Source organism: Vidua chalybeata, chromosome 9 (genome assembly GCF_026979565.1).
Source record: "Vidua chalybeata isolate OUT-0048 chromosome 9, bVidCha1 merged haplotype, whole genome shotgun sequence".
Lineage (NCBI taxonomy): Eukaryota > Metazoa > Chordata > Aves > Passeriformes > Viduidae > Vidua > Vidua chalybeata.
In genome coordinates, this window is record NC_071538.1 from 3,512,804 (window position 1) to 3,527,774 (window position 14,971).

The 14,971-nt window shown below is 44.1% G+C and overlaps 1 long non-coding RNA gene across 2 annotated transcripts; it reads left to right on the top strand.

Annotated features, from left to right (window-relative positions):
• Window positions 1-244: 244 nt before the first annotated feature.
• On the top strand, window positions 245-10,870 carry LOC128792608 (uncharacterized). 2 transcript variants are annotated; one of them, XR_008432468.1, is made up of 2 exons: window positions 245-321; window positions 10,409-10,870. It is a non-coding gene; the product is annotated as an uncharacterized LOC128792608 (long non-coding RNA). The 2 variants fall into 2 exon arrangements; XR_008432467.1 differs by lacking the exon at window positions 245-321 and adding an exon at window positions 6,962-7,664.
• Window positions 10,871-14,971: the final 4,101 nt, after the last annotated feature.

The following is a 14,971-nucleotide window of genomic DNA, read 5'->3' on the forward strand; positions in this document are numbered from 1 at the left end:
TGCCGCCTCTTCCCGGGGCTCGCGCACGTCATGGCGCAGGGGGCGGGGGGAGCGGCGGCACCGCCCATTGGCCGAGGGGGCCGCGCCGCGGGGCGGGGCGCGACGCGAGCGCCGGTGGGGGGGATGGATTGGGGGAGCGGCACGTGAGGCGCACGTGGGGCGCGCACCCACCCCCCCCACCTTCCTCTCAGTTTCCCGCCTTCCCCTCCCCTCCCCCCCCACATCCCCTCAGGTATCGCCGCCTGATCCCGGCGCTCCTGAGGCGGGAAGTCAAGTGGGAGAGAAGAGAGGCGCCAAAAATGTGGTGACCCTGCGTTAAGGGTGAGTGAACACCCAAGGCTGGCAAAAGCTCGGAAGTCAGAGGGGCCGCCAGCAATCAAAGTTTTATCAGTAAGCTACACACTTGGCATAGAAATTGGTATGCTGTTACCTGACCTACTATAGGAACAGTGGCTTCTGGATAAAGCAGTAGGCAGTGGATTTTGGATAAAGGGGTAAGGGAAAAGGGGAGAGAGAGAGAGAGAAAGAGATTAATTAAAGAGGAAGAGAGAGAGGGAGAGAGAAGGAGAGAGAGGGAGAGAGAGAAAAGGAAGGAAGGAAGGCAGGAAGGAAGGAAGGAAGGAAGGAAGGAAGGAAGAAAGAAAGAAAGAAAGAAAAGAAAAAGAAAAGGAGATCTCTGGTTCTGGCCTTAATCCAGCTGAGGGAATGTCAGTCCTGGTTCCAGGGTGTCGATCCCAGCTGTGACCACCCAGTCCAAGGCCAAGGTCCAGGTGGACTCAGTCACCCCCATGGGCAAGGCCTGTCCTCACCCTGAGGGCCCCCCCTCTACTCCCCCCACCCCAGGCACAAGGAAAACTTATTTAAAGGAACCAGGAGGACACCGAAGTCAAGGCTGGGAGGGCCCTGTGATGTTATCTGTCCTCGTCCTTCAGTGGGAACACACGGGTTGCTCAACGAGTGCTTCCCCCAGCACCCAGGCTCAGCACAAATGTGTGTCCTACCCCCTGAGGTCCTTCCAAACGGTAGCCAGGTAGGTATTTTTAAAGGGAAATGAAAATGGAGTGCCCCCCAGTTTGAGTCATCCCCCAGGAAGTGGTGTTTTCTGTCAAGGGGGTGTTCTCCTTCATAAATGTTGCCCTGGGGAGTGGGAGCTCAGCTGTCCAGTTTAGGGGAGCTGAGAACAGGCTTGGGTAGAGACCTCTCCTTTTAATCCCAGCTGTGCCCCACAGGGACAAAAACTGGGACAAAGGCTGCTCCAGAGGGCTGGAAATGGGACAAAGGCTGGGGTTTGTACCTTGCTTTCTCTCTTTCCCCAGACAGATACAGGCTCGTGATGGAGGGTGAGTCACAAAACACGTCACCAGCAAACAAACTCTAGTAACCTCCTGTGTGCTGCAGTTCACACTGCAAATGGGAAAGTTTTCCCAAAGCCAGGAGAACTTATCCACTAATCTCTCACTGGCACGTACAAGTCTCTCCTCCTCCTCCTCACGACATCAGGGCTGTACTATGTACAATATGCCCCCAGGTGCACCTTGAAAGGTCACCTCAAAACAAGGTACAAAGTTACAATGGGGTAATAAAACATTTCTGTCACTTTTGACAGGTGTGTCAGACCTGCTACTAAAATTTATTTTGACTAACACACACCTCAGACAAACATTTAAATTGTTGCTGCTGAAACTTTCAGAAGTTGTTTTAAATATCTGTGTTTTAAATATCTTGAGCAGAGCCACTGAGTGAAAAAGTCCTAAACTGATTTATTTTGCAATGTGTGTTCACACTATTATCCCATCACTCATCTTTCATGCTGCTTAATAAGAAAACTTGAAAAAATGAAAAGAAAAAAACTAAAAGCCTTATCATTGCTGAAATGCAATGGGTGAGAACAGCAGGAATTTTCACATAAACTCGTCCCTGTTCTTAAGAAGTTGACTTCAACACAGTGCTGCTTAGAGATATTTTCAGGTCAGGCTGTATGTGATCTGTGCTGCCCTCACACCAAAAATAGTGTGCCAGCTATTTACAATGAAGTAGGGGGGGCAGCATTGGCTGGGCAAGCAAGTGTAAACAAAATAAAAATCAAAACACAACAAAATAGTCAATGCAACATACAAAAATATCCTAAGGTTCAACAACTTCATCTTGAAACTGTTTCATTGAACTAGTAACAGCTGACTCTGGGTGGTAGAAAAATGAGATTCCTTTAATAGAAAGAAAAGTGCAGCTAACCTTCAGAATAAATTTACTTTGCCCCAAAGAGGTTGTACAGAGGTGCCACCAGATTTTAGTGGCCGCTCTTGACAAATCTCCCAGGCCAAAGCAGCACAGTGTGACAAGCACTGAGCTCCCTCCCTGGTCTCTGGATTTTTCCCTGGCAGAGCTTTTTCACAGCCTTCCTTCCCTTCTCTTTAGAGGCTGTTTACTCGTAGCTCACAGAAAAATAAAGTGGCTGCTCTCATTACCTTCCTTCTCACAATTTACAAGCAACTGGGAGAAGGCACTGCCTCCTCTGCTTCCTGCCACTCACGCCCATCATCTGCTATTGTCTTTCCCACTCTAGATTGCTGCACTGTTTCATCAGCAGCATCATTTACCCCTGCTTGTCACCACGGTGCTTGTAATCCTGATTTTCTGGAGTGTTGTACATTAATCCTCGGGTTGCATTGCTCAATGATTGCCCAACCACAGCTGTTCCTGAGCACTCCTGCCTGAATCACCGCATGGTTGTTCCCACTGTTGACGTGGGAACATTGGCCCGGATACCCCAATTTCTTGCCTCAGCTCCACTGGCTTTCACCTTCCCAGCTCCAGGCACCAACTTGACTTTAGCAGCACTGCTTGTTTCCCTCCTTTTTCTTTCTTTCTTCGGACAATGCTCTCAGGCACAAGGTGTGATTTTTGGGGATCTCCTGTGCAGGGCCAGGAGTTGGACTCGATGTTTGAGGGTCCCTTCTAACTCAGGACATTCTCTTTCCTTCTTCTCTTTTTTTCTGTCCTGGGTCCTCCTGTCATTTTTGGCACTACTGTAAAATATATGTGATTAATACTGCCTACTTTTAATTCTGAGCCAATCTAACTTATATTCTATTTTAAGAATTTTGGTATCATTCAGCCTAGGGAGTGAGCCGCTGTGGCTCTTTCTGATGCCCACCTTTATTGACCAGGATGATTAATTCCTTTAAAACTTCTATCTTAGCTTTAAAGTCAGTCACTTGAGATGTTCAATGGCTTTCACATATCTCAGCAGATCCTACAAATAACTGTTTAAAAGTGTGGTTTAGAATTTCCCAGTGTGCAGAGGCAATGGGAACATCCTGACAGATAAATGAAGGAGCTCTCTCAAGTGGTGAAAAACATTGTTACCTGTTCCACTTAAACGTTTTCCTTTTAAAAACTTTAAGGGAAGGACAGCAACGTCAGATTTAGAATGCAAAGGCAGTCATAAATGTAGCATTGAATGAGCTTCCATTTTTACATAACCAGAAATAATGGTGTGCATGTAAGACTGAGGCCAGAACTCAGTCAGGCAAGTGCTACAGTTAAAAAGGAAATAAATTAAGAACCTGTGGAGGACTTCAGCCTGATCTGATAATGCATGACTGTATTTTGGCAGGAAAGCCAAAAACTAGCTCCAGCAGATATCACATTTTTGAGGATGCCTGAAGTGTTTATAAATCATAAAGTTTTCTTTTAAAGAACTCCAGCTCAAGCTTTCACAGTTTCTGTTATCATCATGTCAAGATTTTGTGCATAAATACCCTTGCTCCTTTTTACTCTGTGTGAAGCATAGAGTTTTCAAAATATTTGGTGTGAGAGATTCAGATCAGCAAACTTTGGAGAAAAGGCAGAAGCAGCAGCAGTTTCACTCACTTTCCAAGCCACAAAGCCGCTGGTTTTGCTGGCAGGTGAGTTAGAAAGAAATGTCCCCATCCCTCTCGGCAGAGGGCAGTGGTAACCTTACTCAGAATCACATTGCTTTTTGCTACTGAACTGAAATCATCCTTGGGGAAAAAAAAAAAAAAAAAAAAATGAAGCCCTACTGCAAACCAGTGAGCTCCCAGCTTCCTCTTCCAGCTCAAAATTCAAGTGATGAACTTGCCATGACCAAGCAGGAGGAGGTGCAACAGCCAATTTAATTGATGTGATTCCATTGCTGAAAGGGAAACCTGCATTGTTTTGGTTTTTTTTTTGAGGAGTAATTAATTTTGCCTTTCGCTACCATTTTAGGTTATAGAATGAATCTTGCCAGCTGGGATGGTGTAATAGCTGAGGTTATATTTGTTTAAGTTGAGGAGGTTATTTCTTCTGTATGTTTAAAAAGGAGGTGATCCTTCTAGTCTGGCTAAACGTCAAACTGTGAGAGGTATTGAACCTATATAAATACTGTCTCACCCCTCTAAGCTGAACTGTGTTCTCTGAAGCTGTTCTTTACCCTCTCTGACACACCAGCTTTCTCTTTCTGTTGGGCTCGGAAACAACTTCACCTGGGTCCCAACCACATTGTATAATATCATTGCTCTCCTTGTGACAGCAGCTCAAACCAACCTCAGATTTATTCTGCAGCATACTCTGCTGCTTATTAAAAATGCATGAAAATATTGAACTGCCTCAATGAGTCTCTGAAGTTGTTTCAGCAGGAATACATGGAATACGTGGAATTAGATGTCCAGTCAAGCCTGGAAGGGTGACTTCAAAGAGATGCATTCCAGAACAAAAGATCTAGTTACCAGTATTGACTCTCCTGCATATAATGACTTTCTAAATATTTTTGTGGAAACAGAGCACTGAACTTGGCCAGCATCTTCTTCCCACTCCTACAGCAGCAACTGTACATATTCCTTGTGACTGCACAGACTGCCAGCTGTGTTACACACTTGGGACCCTTCCTTGTGAAGGTCAGACATTTTATACCTAATTTAATGATGGCTTAGTACTCTTGTGGTAATCTCTGCCTCTCCATTTTTCATAAGCATGTGCATCCTTTCTCTTTTTCCTATTTGCTTTTTCCTGTTTGCTATTGCTCTCCCCACAGCTGCTGAGAAAACAGAGTATGCCAGTATTTTGTATCAATTCCTTGTCACCCGTTTATCTGCTACAGTACAAATGTGCTGACTGCTGATGGACATGGAAGAGAATCAGTGCTTATGGAATGACAGATCCAGGGTGATTCCCAAGACAGCTGTTTGCAAGTAATCATGCAGTTCTACCTGTTCTGTACTTTGCAAAATGCAGGTTCTGGGGACGAATAACTTTTTGTTTGCAGTAATCAAGTGGGAAAGATGTGAGACAAAAAACACTGAGGTGCTATGGCGACCCTGGATCAGCCTTTTTGGGTATGAGATCCTCAGGGTCATCAAGGAGAAACCTTGCAGAGAAATGTCAAGTAGGGAATGTCACATGGGGAACACCATGAAGTCCAAGAGCAGCTAGAATCCTCATGCCAAAAGTGATTGATGAAAAAAGTATAAAGACAGGGGGATAAATAATCCCCATCAAAACCAGGATATGTTTCTCAGAGGAGAACAATTATCTCCATTAAGCCACAAAAGATTGACTCTCTGCTGTAAACTAGGAAAGAAGAGAGGTTTTTACTCTCAGTGTCAGACATTTCCTCTTTTCCACCTTGTTTTAATCTCTGCAAAAATAGATGACATGTACCAAAAGTTGTCCCAAGCAGGACACATTTCTAAATCTGCCCAGCCAGCTCTTTGGTTGTCTCATGGCAATGAGGCAGCACATCCTGCTGCTCTCCCTTCTGTGAGTGCCTTTCCCAAGTTTGACACAGACTGACAACACTGTGCCTTTGTAGCTCCCCTGCCAAAAAGCTCCCTTTTCTCTGCTCAAGGCCAGTCCCATCTGCTCTTTCCTGCTTCTCCCCAATTTTAGAAACACCTGACTAGAGGGGGAATCCATCCATTGCTTCTCTGCTGCAATGATTCAAAGCCAAGGAGGGACTGCTGCTGGGTGTACAAGTGGAGGGACTGGAGAGGGCAGTGCTTTCCTGTTTGGGAAGACATTTTGGATGATGGTAAGGGAGAACAGTGCATGGGCCAGGAGCATAAACAAAGCAGAAAGAAGGAAAATCCAGAATAATGTCCCAAAAGAATCTCACTGAAACTTGGCACCACAGGCCATAGCAACAAATAGAGCAGTAAAGAATGTACAGACTTGGTACAAGGCAGTGCTTATTGAAGGAGATGACAAGCGTGAAGGAACACTTCCAAACCTCTGAATTCAGATAGATTTGTGTCACAGCTGAGTCTCTGGCAACTCTCAACAGCATTTTGCTGAAAGTGGAGAAAATAGGAGTTACAAAGCTGAAAGAGGCATTTTTGCTATCAGCTGAGGACTGGCATAAATGGGAGGTTCTAACGGAACTACACCAGGAGGTGAAGCAATCTGCAGGGTTTGCTGCAGTTGATCTGCCTTGGGCTGAGTTGATGTGGTTACAAAAACATCTTTGTGCTCAGCACTATTCTGTTTTTGGCCTAGTGCCTTGAGGCTTACAAGCTTTGGAAATATGGATGAGGAGATGAAAACTTGAGCTTGTTTAAAGTATTTAAATCTGAAGATGGCAGGCCCAGGAGAGGGATTCTGAGTTCAGGCATGTAGGTCATGTAAGAGAGGTCTTGTCTTCACCAGCAAGTTAATGTGAAATATAGTAAAAGTGTTCCTGTTAGTTCAACCCTTGCCCACACAAAAAAATCCCTCATTGCAAAAAGTGGCTGGAGAAACATAAATTGACAAAGCAACCAGAGAACAAGGTAAACCTTGAGTGAATTCACTTTGTCCTTTACCACTGCTGTTTCTCTTACAGTAGGGACCCACACTAAGGACCACCATCAAAACATCCAGCAGTGCTCCCTCCCCACAGTTTTTTCACTTGCGCTTTCCTTAGTGACTGACTCTGCTTTCTATTTGTGAGCTTATTCCCCCAGGTGCAAAAGGCTTCCAGTGTCCCCAGTACAAATCACCCATCTTCAGCACAGAAATCTTGGGTTTATTATTCTGCAGCTGTGTCTAGCAAGACCTCAGTTTCCTGTTGCCTGCTGATCAGACACCAAGTTATAGAAGAATCTCTGGCATGATGCTATGTAGTCTATGATTTTCAGAGCAAGGATCCAGGCTGAAAACTTTCTGGTGACATTCCAAGTAAGCTGTCATGAGAAGGGAATCCAACACGCAAGGCCTCAGTGCTTAGGGAAAATCAGAGGGTTTCATCTACTCCGAAGAAAAGATAAGAACTATAAATGCTAACTCAGTAACTCCCCAGGAATGGCCATGTGCCATGCTGAGACTGAATGCATCATTAGCAATTCCCTGGGGCTGGATGTCTATTTCAGACTGCACAGTATAACAGCTCCAGGGAACGTACAACCAGAGGATGCTGATAATTTCACAGTTTCTGCTTCCCTGTGAGGCAGAAAATAGAAGTGCTCTGAAGCTCTTTCCCAGGAACACAGAAGTAACGTTTTCCAAAGCTATCAAAAGCAGAGGAAGATAGGTGTGTTCTCTGCAATGTGGGAGAAAAGGAAACAGAATAATCTGCTGCTGTGGCTGCTAAAGGAGGCTCTTGGCTGATTAGCAAGCTATGTGGACTGAAGCTATGGAACCTGTCCCTTGCAGCAAATATTTTGGGGAGGCACGTAATGTTGGCTCAGGTAGGTGGATAACTCAGAAGCACATAGGGTCAACAGTGGATTCACACCGCACCAGTGCCTCCCCTCACAGCACAGATTAAAGTGCTTCTAGTACGTTCATGTCAGGACATGATGGAGGCACAACCAGCACCAAAGAAGGCTTCAAGCATCTGCAGCTCTTCATTGTTCTACAGTACAACCTTTTATATTCTTCATCTTACATGCATTACACCTGTGTGCCCTTTGGTGATTGGTCAGTGCACCTGGGCACTCCCTGTCTCATTGCTTTCAATGTTGTTCACCTGTCCAGCACAGCTGTAGCCCATTAGGGATGAGGCTCAGCTGCAGCCCCACAAACTGTGTACTTACAACACATTTACGCTTTATCACAAGCAACCCATGGGAAAAACTTCCAGGACAGATGACTCAAGGTAATTTGGTAGTGTGACTGCATCCTCAGAAAGAGCAGACGAAAAGGGAAAGGCAGACAGCCAGGTGGTCTCTAATACTCTGAGGTCAAATTCCTCTTTCTGTCACTCTCGGTTATGTGAAAGTTGAGGATGACAGAGAGGTACCAGAAACACTCCCGTGTCTGCTGGCAGAGATGGGCAAGGCCCCAGGCAGACTGAAACACACACTCCTGTGAGCACAACCGTGCAATCTCTGCCATCAGAAAGATGATACCTGGGTTTTAGGGATGCTCCTGAATGTCTCAACTTCTCTGCATAGTTTGGATTGCACTTGGCTTCATGAGATGTGCTGTTGGCTCTGGGGAGGCATTATTTCAGGTTGGCTGCAGCTGGGAGTATGTAGCATGACTTCAGACCTCATTAGATGCACACTTGACAAGTTTTCTGCACTAACATAAAGGGAAGAAAGGTTTTCTTAACAAAACAAGGCTTGTACAGTTGTCCTATGTGTATGAGGAAGGGTGTGTCTGTCTCTCTGCCCCAGCTTTTTTCTCCCAGTAAGTTTTGAACTTCTTGGCCAGTTTTATGCAAATCGGATGGGAGACGAAGGTTCAAGAAATATTCAGTTCCAATGGCTTTTGTAAAAAATTTAGCCTAGGTAGAGGACAGAATCTTAATTAATGCCCCAAGTAGAGGAAACTTTTTTTGGACTAAGAATTTTAAGTTGGCAGCAATCACTAGTCCAGTCTCCTGCTGAAATCACAGCCAGCTTCAAAGTCAGATGAGGCTGCTCAGGACCTCATTTTGTAAACCTCCAAGGTGTCAGGAATCTACTCTGAACCTCATCTTCACAAAACAAATATACTGAGAGCAACACCTTTGGCTTTGCCAATAAGAGAATTAATTTCCTCCTCTTTTAAAGGAGGTATAGAAGTGGCAGCCCATGGTAAAGCCTGTGACAATCCCCACACCAGGCAGTCCATAAGGCTCTGCTTATGTTAAATATATTTAACCAGAAGCTACTTACTTTATTTTGGCATTCTGTGGTAGTTAATGATTCCAAGTACAAAGGTCAGACTCAGAGACACAAGGCTTTATGTATCCCATTGTTTGATTTGCCCAAAGCTACAAGGGAAGGAGTGCTGCTCTGTATGACTGGGAACTACAAGCTACACATCCAGCCTGACAAGCTAATGAGAACAAGTCATTCATTAACAGGAGACTTGCTACTAGGCAAACACACACAGCTGGTATGGGAGAAGAATTTGGATGTGAAATGAGATAGTGTAGTTGGTTTTTTTATAAGACATTTCCTATTTCATCAAGTTTACAGTCTAAATAAAGACCACACAGAACACATTAAGAGCCTGATCAGAGGAAAATTTGGGCTTATATCTTTTCTGAAAGGTTTGGTAATGAGCAGAGAGGCAGAATTTGCAAGGAGAATGGAAATATTTGCATGTTTAAAAGAAGGAACAAGTTTTAGATTTAAGTGAGATTTGATTATAAATGTAAATCCTGCTCTCTTGAGTACCAATCTATTCTGTACACACACACACACACACACAAATGCATTCACAGAAACATCTTACAAAACTCTGGTGCTTTCTCCTGCTTCAGTGGCTACTATTTTTTTTTTTTTTGAGAGTTTCACACTAGTAAGCATTTTTTACAGGATTAGCATTAAAGTTGGAAGCTGCAAAGTATAGCTATTTAATAACTGTTTGAGGAAGGAACACAGTGTCATTTGAAAGATAAAGTAAGCACTTACAATTCTTGCATAATCAAATAAAAAAGACTGTCAAGGAAGAATCTCTCCAGAATTTGTGGAATGAAACAATTACAACATTTTAGAACAAACTCTGACTTTCAAAGTGATTTAACTATTTAGGAGCATTGCATAGAGTATGACACCATCCATGGCCAGGGCACAAGTGGTCCAGAGCAAGGCTGGACCCTAGCATCCTAAACATGTAAGACATAGCAGCAATCCTGCAAGAAGCTGTATCCTCAGGCTTCCTTATGAGATCAAAGGTTATATTCAGAAGTGTGTACATCTGAAAACAATACTAGGAGTGCAGTCATTACTGGGATTCATTATTGTAACAAAGGCATTTTCTGAAGACGTGGTTTTCAGCATAACTTAGAAAAGGGAAGTGAGGGTGCTGGGGAAAATGGAGGGGAAGGAGATATTAGGGGAGAAACAAGAAGCAAAGAACATGGAGAGGAAGCACTGCTGACTCCAGAGTTTAATGATCTTTTCCAGTCTAAGTGGCTCTATGATTCTAATTCTGTCTTATTTTAGCTTCACATCTTGTTTTTAATGTATCTTTATTTTGTTTTGGACTGTCACAGAGGTTATGCTAATCCAAACCCAGCACAGCAATCATCAGAGGAATCTACGCTGGGACAAGGCTGCTCTCCAAGGCACTGGTGGAGGAACTGCAGTACAGCATTGTGTTCTGAAGCATTTGCTATCACTTAACTAAATGTCAGCTCTCTGGATACAAACCTCTCAGCAGAAGAAACAGAAAACACAGGAAGAAAAGCTTCCATCTGCAAATCGAGAGAACCCCCTCATTGTTCAATGAGCGACTAAGATTTTAAATTAGGAATCATAAAAATTAGGCTCCTAAACATAAATTAAGGCAACACTAGAACTCTGGTGGCAAAACATTCCTATTGACCCACCTGCAGCTGAATCACCTAAAAGCCTGAATCATCACCAGCACAGTTGAGGGACCTCATATTACCTCAGCAAATGTACTTTATCAGTGATCATTGTGCAAGCTTAGTATTAATTTGCAATTCTCAGCAGATGCAGAGACTTGTCATCATTTTTGTTTGGTAGAGGCAACATGTTCCACAGAAAAAGGCAAACAAACAACATTCTTAATGTTCTTATTAGCATACTCTTCTACAGCCTTTGGTGCCTGGAACAGATGCTTGGGAAGGGTGGTGCAGCTGTAGTACTTAGAAAAATATATTGGACAGGAAAGAAATTCCTGAAGAAGTCCTATAATCTCCTTAATTCCATCTCTCCCCACCTCTGGCTCCACCCTGCTGGAGGCTGTGCGAGGTTATGTGTTATATCCAGATGGGTACAGCTCCTGCAAAACTGCAGCACGGGTAATGTGCTGCTGTTGACAGTTGACAGATACATGCACAAGCTACACAGTTCTGATCCGTGAGGGTGCTTAGTTACCCAGCATACCTAACCCCAAAACACAGGGCCAAATAAATGAAGAATAGGGATGCCTGAGATGCTGTAGTGAGCTGGCTGTCTCTACACACATCTTTTCCACTACAACACCATGTGCCCAGTCCCTTTCCCCCCTATGCATGGGGCTCTTCCTTTTCTGGGTCTCCTGGCTGGTGTCAATGTTTAGACGTGTGGCAGTGTCAGAAGAGTAGTTTGAATGAAGACAATGCTGAAGTAGCAGAAAAGACAGAACAAAAGGCTGCTTCCACAGAGGAGGAGGATGATTTGGGTGGTGGAATACACATTTGTGGGAGTGTGTGTGTGTAGGTTTTTTTATCTAGGGTGGAAGAGAGTTTTTGACAGAGGAAATTTCATCTGCCAAGGGCTGCATGTGAACCCTTCTGTACTGTTGGGCAAAAACTGTTACTTCCCCAGAAAGCTTTTATCTTCATAGACTCTCACTGAACAGGCATGAGAGTACCCCAAGCTATCCTGCATGCGCTGTACCTAAATGCTAATTTAAATCATAGTAGTGATTCAAAATAACTTTAAGACAACACTGAAATTATTGTACCAGGACAGATCTGTGCAGACATTTTAAGAGCTGTCAGTCAGAGATGAAAGGGTGAGTGTTTGAACAGGTTACACCAAGAAACAACATCCTCCTTTGATACGGCTCAGCACTTACAAGCTTTCAACATTTATTGCAGAGTAACTAACCTTGTGTCACAGAGCCTTTATCAGATTCTTAAATATTTCTTTGTTTTGAAGCCTTTCCCCAGAACCCCATGGTGGCTGAACCCCAGAAACCAGGTGGGTGCAGCCTGGAGTGGTAGAGGGACACAGAGCAGCACTGCCCTGGGTCATGTGGTGGGCAGTACCCATTGCCTTGCAGACACCCAAGGGGAGCTGTAGCTGTCCTGAGCTCCACAACTTGTTCTGGAACTGAATAAAGGCACAAAAATCATGACATGCTGTACACAGGTATCCCTCAATCAGGCCTCTGCTGTTCTACACACTTAGCAAATACCTTAACTAATACATCTGTGTTCTAAATACCAGTCAAATATTTCACACACATCTGTTTCTCTGTACAGCTTTGGTATACAGAAGGTTTATGATCTGGAAGAGCAAGGATTATTGCTAGAATTAATTTTTAAGCTGCCACCAGCATCCTTCTAGCTAATTTTTTTCTAAGTTACAAATAGAAACTGCCCAGTTAACTCAACAGTCACGTTCAGGAGTTTCCAATTTGTCCACAGGCTCTGTCTGGCACAGAACTCATACTTCAGGCAGATGACAGTTAGATTGTCATGCACAGTATGATGTAAGACTACTCAGCCAGCAATTTTTTGAGTGTGTGATTTTTGGAGCATGCTGTGGATGAGGAGCAAATGCATTGTCAGTGCTTATAAGAAGCTTCAAGAAATGGATATACCATTAATATTTAAAGTCAGAAGTGTTTCTAGAAATACCGTGTTTCTTGTCAGGCACATGACTGTAACCTCAGTGCTGCCTTGGTCCTTTTTACCCCTTACTTGAACAGCTCATGAATGGCAGATTGACTGGAAACCCAAAATCACCAGGACAGTAACTGATACCGATGCCTCACTAATGCATGGTGCCAGACCTCTTCACAAGAAATTACCCTTGAAAGACAGCCTGTTCCTGATGCTTCATGAGGCTGATAATAGCACAGCTCATAAAAGTAGATAGCATTGGTGCAGGTTTTACCTCTTGGCTTTGCATGTTTAATAACCATGACAATCTGAGAAGTAAATACTTATTAACCTCCATTTTAACAACAAGGAACGGTGTGGCTCAGTGTCATCAGTAACTCAGCAGCACAGACTTCCTCGCAGTTTGGGGAGTTTCTTGTTTATATCCCCATTGCTCTTCTAGCAGGGACCAGAAGAGCTGTCACCAGCCAAGGCATCCCGTTTGCATGACACCATAAAAATGATGTTGCTGAGGGGACCAAGTGGGGCACAGTGTGATGGTCTGGCTTGTTTAGCACACATCAAGCAATGGTTGGGGTTCTGGGTTTGCTTTTGTTACAGAGTACAGCATGATCTTTAAAAACTATTATATAACAGCAAAAACCCCATGCTGCTGCCCTCTTCTCCTTGCAACAGGCCTTCTTAGAAAGCCCCTGCCACACCCCATCCATAGGAAAGATGTTTTTTTGTGTCACACAAGTTTCCTGCAGCTGGACATTAATGTAACCCACAGCAAGCTGTTCTATGTGCAGAAGGTGCTGGGAGAGAAAATGAGAGATTTCATGAGATCTGAGGAATAAGAACAGTGCTTAAATCCAACTCTCCTTGGTGCACTTGCACATAACAGTCTCTTGACACTTGTGTCTTCTTTTAAAATACTAATAGCCTTCCTCTGGATAGTTCTTCATGATCAGCAAGTAAAAAGCATTAGGAAAGAAAAACAGTATTTCTGTTGATTTTTAAAGAGTGGCTCTATACTATGTGGCAACTGCAAATGGCACTGTGTTTGTTGTCTCTACAGTCTCCAGAGAACATGTATTTTGTTTACAAGGCAAACCATTTATAAATGCCAAATCCTGCAAATTCTAGCTGGAATGAGACCAGGAAATAGCTCCACTGCAGAGTTTACCACGGGCTGGTTCTGCCCAAGACTGCCCATTCTGTAGGAACACCCTCTGCTCATATCCACATAACCATGTCCGTACAAGGTCCAGGACTTGGCACCATATACTCCATGCTGCACCCTGGATGTTCCCAGCACTATTTTAAGAACTGCTTTGTTGTGTGTTATTAGGAGGTCTGTTTGTAATTCCCAATCTCCCAAATCTTCTTAGTCCATTAATTTAGCAAGTTAAGGCATTTCTGACTCCACGTGCTCCTCATTCCCATTTACTCCATCCATCCTGTGTCAGAGTACACATCAGTCCAGTGGGATGAGCCACCCCTATTTTAGGCAGTTTGAGTACATGCACCAGTATGAACTCCCTGGGAAAGTAGAACATGAGCTTAGAATTCCTTTCACTGAAAGCTGGCTTTCACAAAGCTCTGAGAGGAATGTCTCCTCACCTTCCCACATAGGACAGCGACAGAGGTTGGAAGCTGGTTGGCTCTGAGTGTTACCAAGCCAATTTGTCACTGTCACATCAGTTCTCAGTAATAAAGGCATCTGAAGGGAGTGGCACTGTGGCTCATCCAGGATGAAGCAACATTATCAAGACTGCTGAAATAGTTGTTAGCATGGAGAGAGAAATACTTCCAACTGCCCAGGTCCTCTAAACTGTGACGAGACCATTATCTTTCAGGACAAAACCTCCTGCCTTCTGCTTTGATTAGAGTGCCTTATGCTAGTATTACAGAAGGTGAAGGAAGTTGGTCTACTAATTAGTTACAGAATTGAGTGTATGTTCAACCACCCAACAAGAAGATGCTGCTGCCAGCCACTCCTGGTGTTATTCACACAGCAGTGATTTCCTCTTTCTCCATGCCCTTGGCCAGTACAACAGGTCCTGGCGGGAGCCCAAGGAATCAACCTGAAGCCTGGTAACCCATGGAGACCACAGAATCAATTAGGTGGAAAAAGAACCCTGAGCTCATCAAGTTCAACCTGTGACTTGACACCACCATGTCAACCAGTGAGTGGTGAGTACCACATCCAGTCTTTCCATAAACACCTCCAGACAGTGACTCCACCACCTCCCTGAGCAGTCCATTCTAATA